The 12,049-nt window shown below is 28.0% G+C and overlaps 1 long non-coding RNA gene across 1 annotated transcript in view; it reads right to left on the minus strand.

Annotated features, from left to right (window-relative positions):
• Positions 1 to 12,049, minus strand: part of LOC129972533 (uncharacterized) — a 355,512-nt gene that overhangs the window by 70,162 nt on the left and 273,301 nt on the right. The window contains exon 5 of the long non-coding RNA XR_008784871.1: positions 8,853 to 8,967. This is a non-coding gene — a long non-coding RNA (uncharacterized LOC129972533). The remainder of the gene's footprint in view (positions 1 to 8,852; positions 8,968 to 12,049) is intronic.

The raw sequence follows: 12,049 nt of genomic DNA on the forward strand, positions 1-12,049 counted from the left end.
GCTCTGACTTAACTTTCTAGCCCGGCTCGAGCCTGTCAAATGTCCATAACGCCTGCATCCCCCAAAGAAGGATCGAGCACGATTTTTACACTTTTCTGGTCAAAACATTTGATAAAATTCTTAAAAGGTATCAAAAAGCTTACATCCATCATAGATAAACGATTTTCTGTCTGTTCGAGTAAAATTCCATTTTATTCCAGATTTGAAGCCACGAGACCGTGAAATGTTTTTTTATGCAGGAAATAGTAAAGAAAACATCAAAAGGAAACATCTCAAACTTCGACAACCCTATTTGGTTCCTATACCCAAGCAGTCTTAGGAGGAACAGTAACCATAAAATTTCCTTTTTTCATAAACAACTGACATTAAATCTGACGACACCCCACGCTTTAAAAAAAAGACAGTATAATATTTATAGGCAGTCGCATATGTGCATATTTTAACTTCTATGTATAAACAGAGTGGAAAAGAATTATGAATGCTTTCTTCAGAGCTGAGTGACAAGAAAATGGAACTACGCGTAAAAAATTTCTACTAAATAACTTCCTTTAAAATTTTGTATCGAACAAATAGCAAATTCATATTTTTATGGTTAGAGTGCATTTATTTGAACAGAGACGTGATGTTGAGTAAGAAAAAAAAATTTAAAATGTAAAAGATGTATAAAAATAAACATCTAGGCAGTGTTTTGTTTTATTTAGGCTCATTTTTAAAATTGACGTTCTAAAACCATGCCAATTTTGTTTAAGGACATACCTAGTTTTCCTAAATTGTTTTGAAATGGCGATGGCCACATCTGAATCGTCCTCTCTCTCTCTCTTCCAACTTACCGCTAGACCATTCCATTTTCGCTTTTAGATTTTACGTGCACCAAACCTATATGTAGGATTTAGTATGGAAAATAGAAATCTTTGACCTTGAAGTAAAGACATCATGAACCTCAGACATCGTCATGCATTTAAATATTTAATATTGTTACAGAAAATCATCCATTGGATCTGTGGTGTATTTGAAATGAAAATGGGTAATTGAAAACGATATTGTAACCATCAAAAAATATGAAAAAAAGGTAACAATGCAGTCGAGGTGTACACACATGCACACAAATAATAAAAAAAAAGCTTGAAGAATCTTACAACTCAAACAGGTAGTATATGATTACCTCGAAAATAAAAGTAATACTTAAAGTGCATGTCTATATATCGTTCCGAGGGCACAACTTCAGAGAGAGAAGTCATGCTCGTGTGTGCCTCCGCTTACATATTTTAATGAATGCTACAAGGAATTTCCCGGAAGAATCGCCTGATCTCGGTTTCTAACAGAAATACGGCTATAATATTTGCAGTATCGATAATATTCATTTTTATCCCCATTAAATAATCATCAAAATCGAGGTTATTGTTCTGGTTTCCATTCAGCATTCATTAAGAATACCTCGAAAGTTCTCTTATCAACGATGAGCCTCACATTGCAGGCAAACAGTATTATAGATTCTAAAAATATTTATAAATTTTCAGTAACTCAGTAGTTTTATTTTCTTATTAATTTTATTAGGCACTTTCCAACATTCCATTTAAAAACATTGTTCCTTTATTATCTGGATCAATACTAAGATTTATGTGTACGACAAATTAAAATACAGCATGTTTCAAAAGTCATGAGATAAATTTCAATTGTTGATTAAGCATCCAAAAACACATCTTCATTTATTATAAAATTAAGGGCCGCAATCATATAGTGGGAAACTGAGGGTGTGCTATTTGTCAATGAATTGATCAAAATAAAAGAATACATCAGGAAATGTGCGCACTTTCAAAGATTTGAATCAACACTTTTTATTCTCATCATAATGTTATAATAATCAATTATTTTCATGGGGCAACTGTATTTTAATTCTTTTTCCATATGTTTTTATTTAATTTAACCAATTTCACATTTGTAAATATGGAATTTTGTAATTACTTCTGCATTAAATTTCTGGTATACTAAATTTTCAATGAAAATTCATTAATATTTTCCAAATTTAAATTATTAATTCATCCATCTAATTAAATTTAGATTCAATATCCAGCGGACCTCCTCCTATCCTATTTATAATATTGGATCATAATTTAAATTTAAAAAGTTAAAATTATTAAAGTAAAAACTTTTAAGTTCCCATGCACTGATAAAAGCGTAATTTTATTCAAAAAAATGTTTATATTTTTGATATTTTGTTTCGTTTTATGCTTATTTCCTTTTTGAGTTTTCTTTTGTGTTTTAAGTACATATCACTATTATTTTGTACTCTTACGTGTTTGGTTCTTTAACTATACATCCATTTGTTAAAAGAACATGTAAGATCTGAAATGTGGCTTTGACAAAACCAGTAAAATTCATACATCAATACATCGCATTAAACGATTATTATTAATTATTAACGATTATTATTCGTGCATTATTTTTTTATTTATATCTATATTCTTTTATTCTCATTAATATTTTTGATTTTGTATATAAGTTAAGGACAATCGATTATTATAAATGAATAGTCACTTTTAATATTGATTGCAGGTATTATTAATAATGGCTGCGATCATTATTATTAATAGTTGGTTACCGTAACATATTTATAGTTTATTTCCATGCTTATGTTATTTCAATTGATTCTTTTTCATTCTTTTTCACGCTTACTCCTCTCACTCAATTGATTAGAGATATTTTAGTACAAAGGTATTGAGTTGAGTTTGATTCTATATCCCTATAAAGAATAAATACATCAACACGTTGAAATTCTCTTTTCATTAATATCCTCTCTTCAAAAAGAAAGACCAAAATGCTGTATTTGCTGATTAAGAAAGGAGATTTCCGACTTCCGAAAAATTTATTATGGAATTCTGGGAATTTCTATTGTATTATTGGATTTGCCAATTTTTGGAAAGCGCAGTTAATTTCGCATTCTTCGAGGCAATAGGTTTGAAAAGAATCAAACAGCCAGGTTTCAACAACACATAGAATTTCATTTAAGAGCCACCCACATTCCAGGCAGAAGCTATTCATTTGCATCAATTAATGAGCTATCCAGATTTTTACGATTACATATTTTTCGCACATCAAGGACATAAGTGCTCTGAACAAGTCCAATATATTTATAAACGGTAGCGCTTCGATTAGAATATAGTGCTTTGCAAAATCAAATTTGGGATATAACCCGAAATAAACTATTGGATGAAGGACTAATATTGGATGCATTTTCAGAGGTAGTTTTGCGTGGTAATCTTTTAACGACTTTATTTAATGTCCTTTGAAAATTTTAATGGCATTTTTGAAATGGGCTACGTATCGGCATATCCTTATGTGTTTTCTGGAACAGTCAATTTTTGAAAATATTCAGCGCAGGCTGTTAATATAGGAAAACTTCTCGGTAGAAATGAGTTTTGATATCTGTGTTAATGGAGCAATTTGAGGTCTCTTGTTTTAATGGATTGTCAAATAATTCAGTTTTACCGATTTACACCAGAATGCTAATGAAATATTTTACTTTATTTAGGATACGAAAGTCAAAAAGAATAGTAAGGTGGGAATGGTAACAAGAAATTCTGGAAATTTTATGTGTCAGAAAAAAAAACCAAGATACTAATATTTTTTTTAAAAAAAATTATAGATTACAAAATAAATAGTTTAAATTATTATACAAATAAAAATAAAAATATTTAATTAGATTATTAAAGCAAAAATAAAAATAATAAATAAATACGTATTAAATGTTTTTAATTAAAGAGTTTTACATCAGAATTTGTACCTTTGAGACCATTTAGATTGCCAGAAATATTGGTTATAAGTAATTTTCATTTAATCGTTTAGGTATAACTTCAAATAAAAGGCATCGTGTAATCGCTACACATTAAAGTTGTGATACTTTTATTATCTTACAAATGCTTTTTTCATCGTAAACTGCATCTTTCTAAAGTACAATTTCACAAGGAATTGTTAATATGCGTATTTGCAGTATCCAGATGAATCTATAGCACATCGTATTATAGAATAGAATGCATTGAGACACATTTGTTGTATCTCAGTATTCTTTAAATACATAATTTTGAAATTTAATTTAGAATTTTTTTATTTAACATTTTGAACTGTGTTTGGCAATTTTCCGTCCATATATGCCAATACTATTGTTTTGAATAAATGAATTCAAACAACTGATGCAACTTGAAATAAAATAGGTTAGCTTAAAAATTGTTTTAAATGTCTAATGTAACATGTTGAATTTTTAGAAATTATTAAATAACCATCGGGCTTCTCGAAAAATTTTAATTATAAAATTAACATTTTTGATATATAACGTTCAAATTTTCGAAGCAATTATTGAATATTTCTTCCAAATTTGAAGCAAATCTAACCGAAATATCTATTTATATTGATTTTTAATTAATTGTTTTCCTGATGAATTGATTTTTTTTATTCGTAGGTACACAGTAGTCGCGAAAATACGGCTTCTTTGCTTATATTCATAGGGTGGTTTGTATTTGAAGAGATGTCAAGCATGTCACTCATATTACCAGTAGCATCTGATAGTCTTGTTAATAAATCAACATTGAGACTTTTGAAGATCTGTTCTTAAAGTATCCTCTATAGAAACCCTTGAAGATTATATGTGGTGATGTTGTAGACAAAGTACTAGTGTACCCCGTCCATTCAATGTGTAATCACTTACTGTTTTTTTTATAAGCCGTAAGCCCCTTTCATTTGCGGTCGAAACATCACCATCTATCACTTCGATGTACATTTTTTACGTCCACATTCCATAGGAAAATGTGAATGAATCAGTCTCCTCCAACTATTTTTGCATTTCTGCCAGATATTTTAAAGGCACCCTATAATTGACAAAATACATATTTGGAGCATGGTTCTTAATTCAATAATAATAAAACGGGGCTTAAATTGATGCATCAAACACATGCATTGAATCACATTTTTTTTTAAAATTTTGTTTAACTGGATACATAATTAAACGTTCTTCTAGAGTTTTTAATTAAAAATATGAAATAAACCTACTTATGCTTAAATTTCTCAAATTTCTCCTATTTTTTACGGACTGAAATAATAATAAATGCTCGAAAAAAAGATGCTTTATCAAATCCAGTGGTTAAACAAATTCATATAGCAAGGAATAACAAAAGGCGATAAGTACTTTTGTTTTCAAAATACAGAAAAAAACTATTTTTTTATTAAATGTTTAACTTCAAAAGTTTTTTGCAGCAAAAGATTTTAAAGTTTTTATTAATTTAAAATAATGTAAAAAAAACTACAACAGAAGAATTAAAATGACAGATATTTTCTTGCTGTTTCAAAATGAAACATTCGCCTATATATATATATATATATAGTAAATATCATCAGTCATTCTATTTTATCTTTTTCTCAATCCTGGATAAAACAATTTATACATTAAAAGCATATACTCCCTTTTCATTCAACATAAATATTTTCTTACTATGTTTTGCTACAATGTTTACAAGAGTTGCAGTTATGTTATATAAAAAATATAATATTACATAAATTGTCACAACATGTCTTAAAAATGGCATTTCACCTAATAATAGTTCGACATTACGAAATTATTGACATCAGAATATCCTGCTCTTAAGCATCCTTGTCATTACAACGCATAGTTTTTTTTACCACATATTACCAGGTGAATTATATGTTTGTTGTCCCACAGAATAGTTATATAAAGATAATAAAGAATATAAAAGCTTAAGCCTAACAGGAACAAAACTTCGATAAGGTTAAATGTCCAAGATACTAACAGCTGTCAATATTACATGCGATACTATCAAAAAATATGTTATTTTGCTATCTATCTTACATTGAACATTCTAAAAAGATTTTCTGCTAGTTTTGTTACAACAGAAGTGTTGAAAGATTTTAAATCGATAAGATTTTGTTTCAAAATTTTGCATATTGCATGTCACGTATCTCACCATTTTTTCCCTTTATTTTAAGAAGCAATTCTTATGGCCCGTGACAGAATATCAGTAAGGGGATTTGAATCGTGATATGATAACATATTTCATAAAATTTGCATATTCTATTTCATTTTTCTGCAGAAAATCAGATAATATTGTTTCAGTTGAAATTCAATCTTATCCTATGATTTTATCTTCAAATTGATGCAAAATTGTTTTCCCTAATTTCGGTTGTTTGAAATAATTACCCACATAAGGATTCCCCTATTTCCGTATAGTATAAAAATAGAAAAAATAAATTGTTATTAAATTTGAATTATTTTGAAAATTAAATTGTAATCATTTTGAAAATAACGTTATAATTTTACATTCTAAGAATTAATTTTTCTAAAGTATCAAAATATCGCAGCTCATATTTTACCGAATATTTATACCGAATGTAATTATCTTAAATTACTAAAAATAAATATAAAAAAGTTGATTAAATTATATAAAAAGATTGATAAAATTTTAAAACAGTAACATTCAAACCACTAATACCATTAACAATCTATATATTTTTTCACTTCCGTGAGGCTTAATATAGAGACCGTTCCGTATATTTTTTACTATTTAACCGAAATATTCATCCAGTAATGTTCAAACAAAAAATTTTAAAAATTCTGTTGCTATGGAGTTTATTTTGAATAATTTATGAAAATATTTTTAGAGTTCATTCCAATGTAAAAACTTTGAAACTTTTAGGACAAACAAATTTTCAAAACTCTTTATATGGGGTGTTAAAATTATTGTGTATTATGAAAAAAAAAAAAAAAAAAGCTCTGAAAACTTAAATGAATATTCGAACAACATTTATCAAACATTATACCGTTTTGGGTTTAGCTTAGTTTATTTGTATTTATGCCCACGTTTCCTAGCAACGCAATGGATAGTTTAGAATTAACATTATAATTTTAAAACGTGACCAGATGGCATTTACTCTGTCTTGGCAAATTCTTTTCATGTGTAATTCTTTTCATGTGCAATTTTTTTCAAACAAAGCGATTTTCATATAAAATATTATAATATGCAAAAAATTTTTATCATCTAAAAACATTTTTAATGAAAATTATAATATCAGTTCTAGCAGACGATTTAAATGAAAAGCAAATTTTCTCCATAAGTTAGAAATATTTGTTGTATTAGTATCGCACGTTTTTGTTCACAAATGCTGAATTATAAGAAAGGTTTAAAGAAAATTTGAGATATAATTTATTATATACTTATTTTTTATTAACAAAAAAACATGAACATAAATTAAATCAATAGTTTTTCTATTAAAAATTACTAATCGTCTGAACTTAAAGTTTCTTTTTGAATTTTATTCATGTGCTTTAGAAACAGCTATTAAATCGTATTTTTTGTCAACAACAACAAAAATCTGATTGGCTCATGAAATATTTACATCGGTCATATGTCAGTTTTTCTAATTTGCATGTTGCACTTATGTTTTTTTTTTAAATCGTTAAATCACTTCTTTAAGGCAATTAAAAGCTTTATTAAAAGGTATGTACAATGTAACTCCAAAATTTAAAACAAATAGTGGTTCTGCTTAAAACAATAACTTCTGCCTAACAAACGCGTATCTTTACATTTCCTTATCACAAAAATGTCCTCATTAAATTAAAAAAACAAACAATAACAATTGAAGAAATCATTGCGCAATATAGTGTGAGAAAAAAGGACGACATTTTAATTAGCTTCTAATCAATTTAATATTAATTAGAATTTTAATGATACTTTATTATATAATTTTTGAATAGTTAACAACATTCCTTCTCTTTCCTTAAATATTTAGTAAGAAAAATGTGGCTCATTTTTATGTTATCGAAGATATTTAACAAATATGAATACAATATATTATTTATTTTTGTACATACATACATTCATTATATATGTTCATGCGTGCGTGTAATAAGCATGCATTATACATTTGTTAACTGCTTTTAATGCATTGTAAATTGAATTTTTGTCGTTAAATATTCATTTATTTTCTCATTGATATTAATTATGAATTTTAAAAAGGATGAGCTATCAAAATCAGGTGAACTTATTATAGAAAAGATTTTATACCCTATATATATTAAATATATATTACTGTCTTCATTTAATAATTATTTCTAAACTGATAAATTTAAACTGTTTTAGTTTATACTAAACTGCAATATACGATTGAGATTTATGTCAAAAATTTATAAAATATTTCTAACATTGTTTAATCAATAATTGATTTATTGAATAATATTCATTTAACGGATAACTGATATGATATCAGTTCATGCAAAATGTTCTTCCTTCCCTAGAATGGAATACTGAGAAACTTTTATTTAAAAATGTAGCTTAAATATTTTTTTATCAAAAAAAAATGATACGAAGAACGTTTCCTCTGTTTTAACATTGAAATAATTAGCAATTAAACAAACCTACTTTTTTCAAATATTTAGTTCAAATATTAGTTATACAAGTTATTAAAATTACGAAAACTTGTGAATATATTATAAATAATATTTCATGTAAAAGTAATTAGGCATGGATAGCACGAAATGTTTCATTACTATTTCAACTGTACATTGGAGTTTAATATTAAACTTTAAAATTGCTAATTTCTTCAAATTACACTTCTTGTTTCTTTCTATAGTTTTCTGCAATTATTCTCATTTAGAACAATATAGTTTTGCTAGGTAACAACCACTAAGAGCAATGATCAAATAACGATTAACTAAACGGTTTCTATAACATATTTTTTTTTTAAAAAATTCCTTTTAATATTATCCAAATAATCCTGAATCATACAATCTCATTATTTTGATTTTTATCACTTAAGAATACAAATCAACTTTAGAAATATCAACAACTTACATACTGACGTCTTTGATCTATGGCCTGACCTCCGCACAAGTGGCACTTAGTTCTCACTCACGGCTTGGTAATCGATTAACAGTTATTAGTCTTTAATGAAATATTCTTTGCCAACCTGTAAAAATGATCAATGTTCTCAATGCCTTTATACTTTAAACATTTTTAGTTAGTGTATTTTTATTTCCAATGAATTCATTATATATAACATAATAAAGGTTTATTACAATTTAATAATTAAAAGAACACAGGCATTGCATATAAATGGATCTTTTCTTTTTATTAGGGGGGATATTAATAAATGCGTAAATAAACTTTTTTGCACGGAAAAATAATCTCCTAATATATAATCAAATTAGTAGATTTCTATCACATTTGAACGAAATCTGCTTACAAGAAGTTTTTTCGTCTGAAAATAAACGGACCACCGTGATTACTAAGCCTAAAAATTTTTGGTAAATAAAATTCAGGACACAGTTTAAGCATATGAAGCGTAGATCCATATTAAATTGTGAAACAAATACATTAAAGGACTAATCACAATACATTAAGGACCATCTGAAAGTCAGAACATTTGTATATATGTAAACGCGAAACTCAAGAAAAAAAATAATAATAAATGAGCATCTAGATAAATAAAATTACTATAATACCGCTAATAAAGTTATAGTTGTGTGTGAAATTGTGGTTTTATTGGGTCGAAAAAAGCATCGAATATTAATACTCATACTTTTCATAAATACTATGAAGAGAAAAATGTTCACATATGGTGTTCTGAAAATAAAAATCTGAGTACTAACATTCGTGGTATTTTCATTCCTTTGCAATATGTGTGCTGGAGGTAGAGGGAGATAAGAATTCTATTCAGGGATACGCGGGAAAGTTTTGAGGAAACCACTTTCATTGATTTCTACTTAAAATAGTATAGGTATGGTTATAAGTAGAAAAATTATGGGAAACTGTTTTTTAAAAGCTTTTTAAGCTTTACTTTGCAAAGGATTTAAATTTGGATGCTTTATTTTTTTATTTTTTTTTTCCTTTTCAGAAGAATCTTTGGTAAAAGGATAAAGATAAGATAATCTTATCGCGATAGTTCACTGCATGATACTCATGTGATGTTGAGATTCAGATATTTTACGTCGGATTATCCTGAAAAGCGTACCTGCTTTTCGCATTACATGTAACCAAAATTTTAATGCATTATTTTAAATCCAAATGGATGTAGCTGAAACTCCCTCTTATGGTAAAAATAATCTATCTCTCTGCATGTATACTCTATATTATATAGTGAGAGAAAGAGATCGTTTTTTTTTTATGTTCAGATTTCTGGAAGAGTTCTGAAAAGCATGGTCAGTTCTTACTTCTTATTTTGAAGATAAAATATAGTATATTTTATTCAGAAACTAAGGTATATCTTTCATAAGAGAGTAAAAATTCCGAACTACTTTAGTGAAAAATTCGTAATAGTTGTGGGCGGGAAACCAGCAACGAAAACTTTAGCCATTCAATAAAATTTGAAAACGTATTTAAGAAAAAATGGATACACGAACAGATTAAGTATTAATTTTTGAATAAGAATTTTTTTTAATAATTAGACCAGTAAATACAATTAAATGAATGAATTTTAATTGATACAGGAAGTGAAATTAGAAATATAAATAAATATAATTCAAACTAAATATTTTAGCATCTTTTAATATCTAACGAAGAGACCGCATTTTATCTTATCAGTTTGCAGTTTGAAAATCAGAATATTTGTATTTTGGCCCTCAATGTAAAGACATGTATAAATAGTATGTTAACATCTAGAGTTCTTCCTTTCATGATAAGTTCATCTAAAGAATATTTACATCAACTCGGACCACCATACGCGTATTGTAACATTCCCCGTTTCCCAGTACTGATAAGACATTGTGTTGTACTGATTCATTGTATCGTCGCTGTTACTTACTAAACTCCTCGAGATAGCCAGATGGTGAATCTTTTCACCAGGGTGGTCTCGCATCTGTTCATTAGCGACTACAATGACAGACCACATATGGAATTCCTCGTCCCAGAGGTATTGAAAGTACCTTCAAAGAGAAAAGGGTGTCCAAACATCTGGATGATAGATGTTTCTCTTTGTGAAAGGACCTTCTGACGCCGCTGAGAGAGCATATGGCCGGACCCCGATTGGCCGAAGGAGAGCTCAAATGACCAATGTAAATTAAAAGGCGGAGATTGTCGCCGAAATAAAGCGCGGATGGATATATATTTTGGAGGAGGGAAGAAACGAATTGCAGGAACTGTTGAACTACGCCCACGAGTTCGGAGTCTGAGAAACTACACCTGAAATGGTCGTGTTGAAGAGATAAAGAACTGAGTTTCAAGAAAAGCCTTCGATTTTGACTGTTGTATATCCTACTACAGGTGTAAATAACTATTTATTTAACCAAGATTGGAACAAGTTGTTCTTTGTATATATAGGACTGTAAAATAAAGAATTGTCTGGAAATTCTGCTTCGTTATTTGATCAGTCTAGATCAGGACATTACAGTATATACTCAAGACTTTATAGAGATTCAATTTTAAGTATCGATGTCATATCAGTTTGGCGTACCATCTTATCGAGATTAAAAGTTACAATAACTGCAAAAGTTACTACTGTTACACTCGACAAACCCATTTCAAAATATTCTGGTTCAGTTAAGTGGATTAGGAGAGGCAATGCAATATCCGTGTTTTATTAATAATTGATAAAAAAAAATATAAACACAAATATTTTGCAATTTTTAGGACACATTTTAACTTTTAAAACAATAATTTAAATTTCATGCAACTTATAACTACAATTTATTATGAAAAAAGTTTAGCGTGTCACGAGATTCATCAACTATACCTCTTATATTTTTATGCATTTAAAATCCTGCTCAACCAATTATTGTAATCGCATAACGAAGGATCTAGTAGGGCCAACAGTGTGAAAAATTTTGATATGGATGTGACATGTATAGGTTTGGTGGTTCAGAATATCTCTTCTGATATAAACAACAGTATTACAATAAAATGAAATGGAAGAAGGGAAAACGAAAAGCTGTTAACTATAAGTGAGATGGCGATTTTTTTTAAATCTCAATTTTTACATACCTTGTTTTTTTATATTTACAAATACTGTTTTAATTATTGCCTTCTACGTTAAATAAATCTTTAAACCATGTATA

This window comes from Argiope bruennichi, chromosome 6 (assembly GCF_947563725.1).
Source record: "Argiope bruennichi chromosome 6, qqArgBrue1.1, whole genome shotgun sequence".
Taxonomy (NCBI): Eukaryota; Metazoa; Arthropoda; class Arachnida; order Araneae; family Araneidae; genus Argiope; species Argiope bruennichi.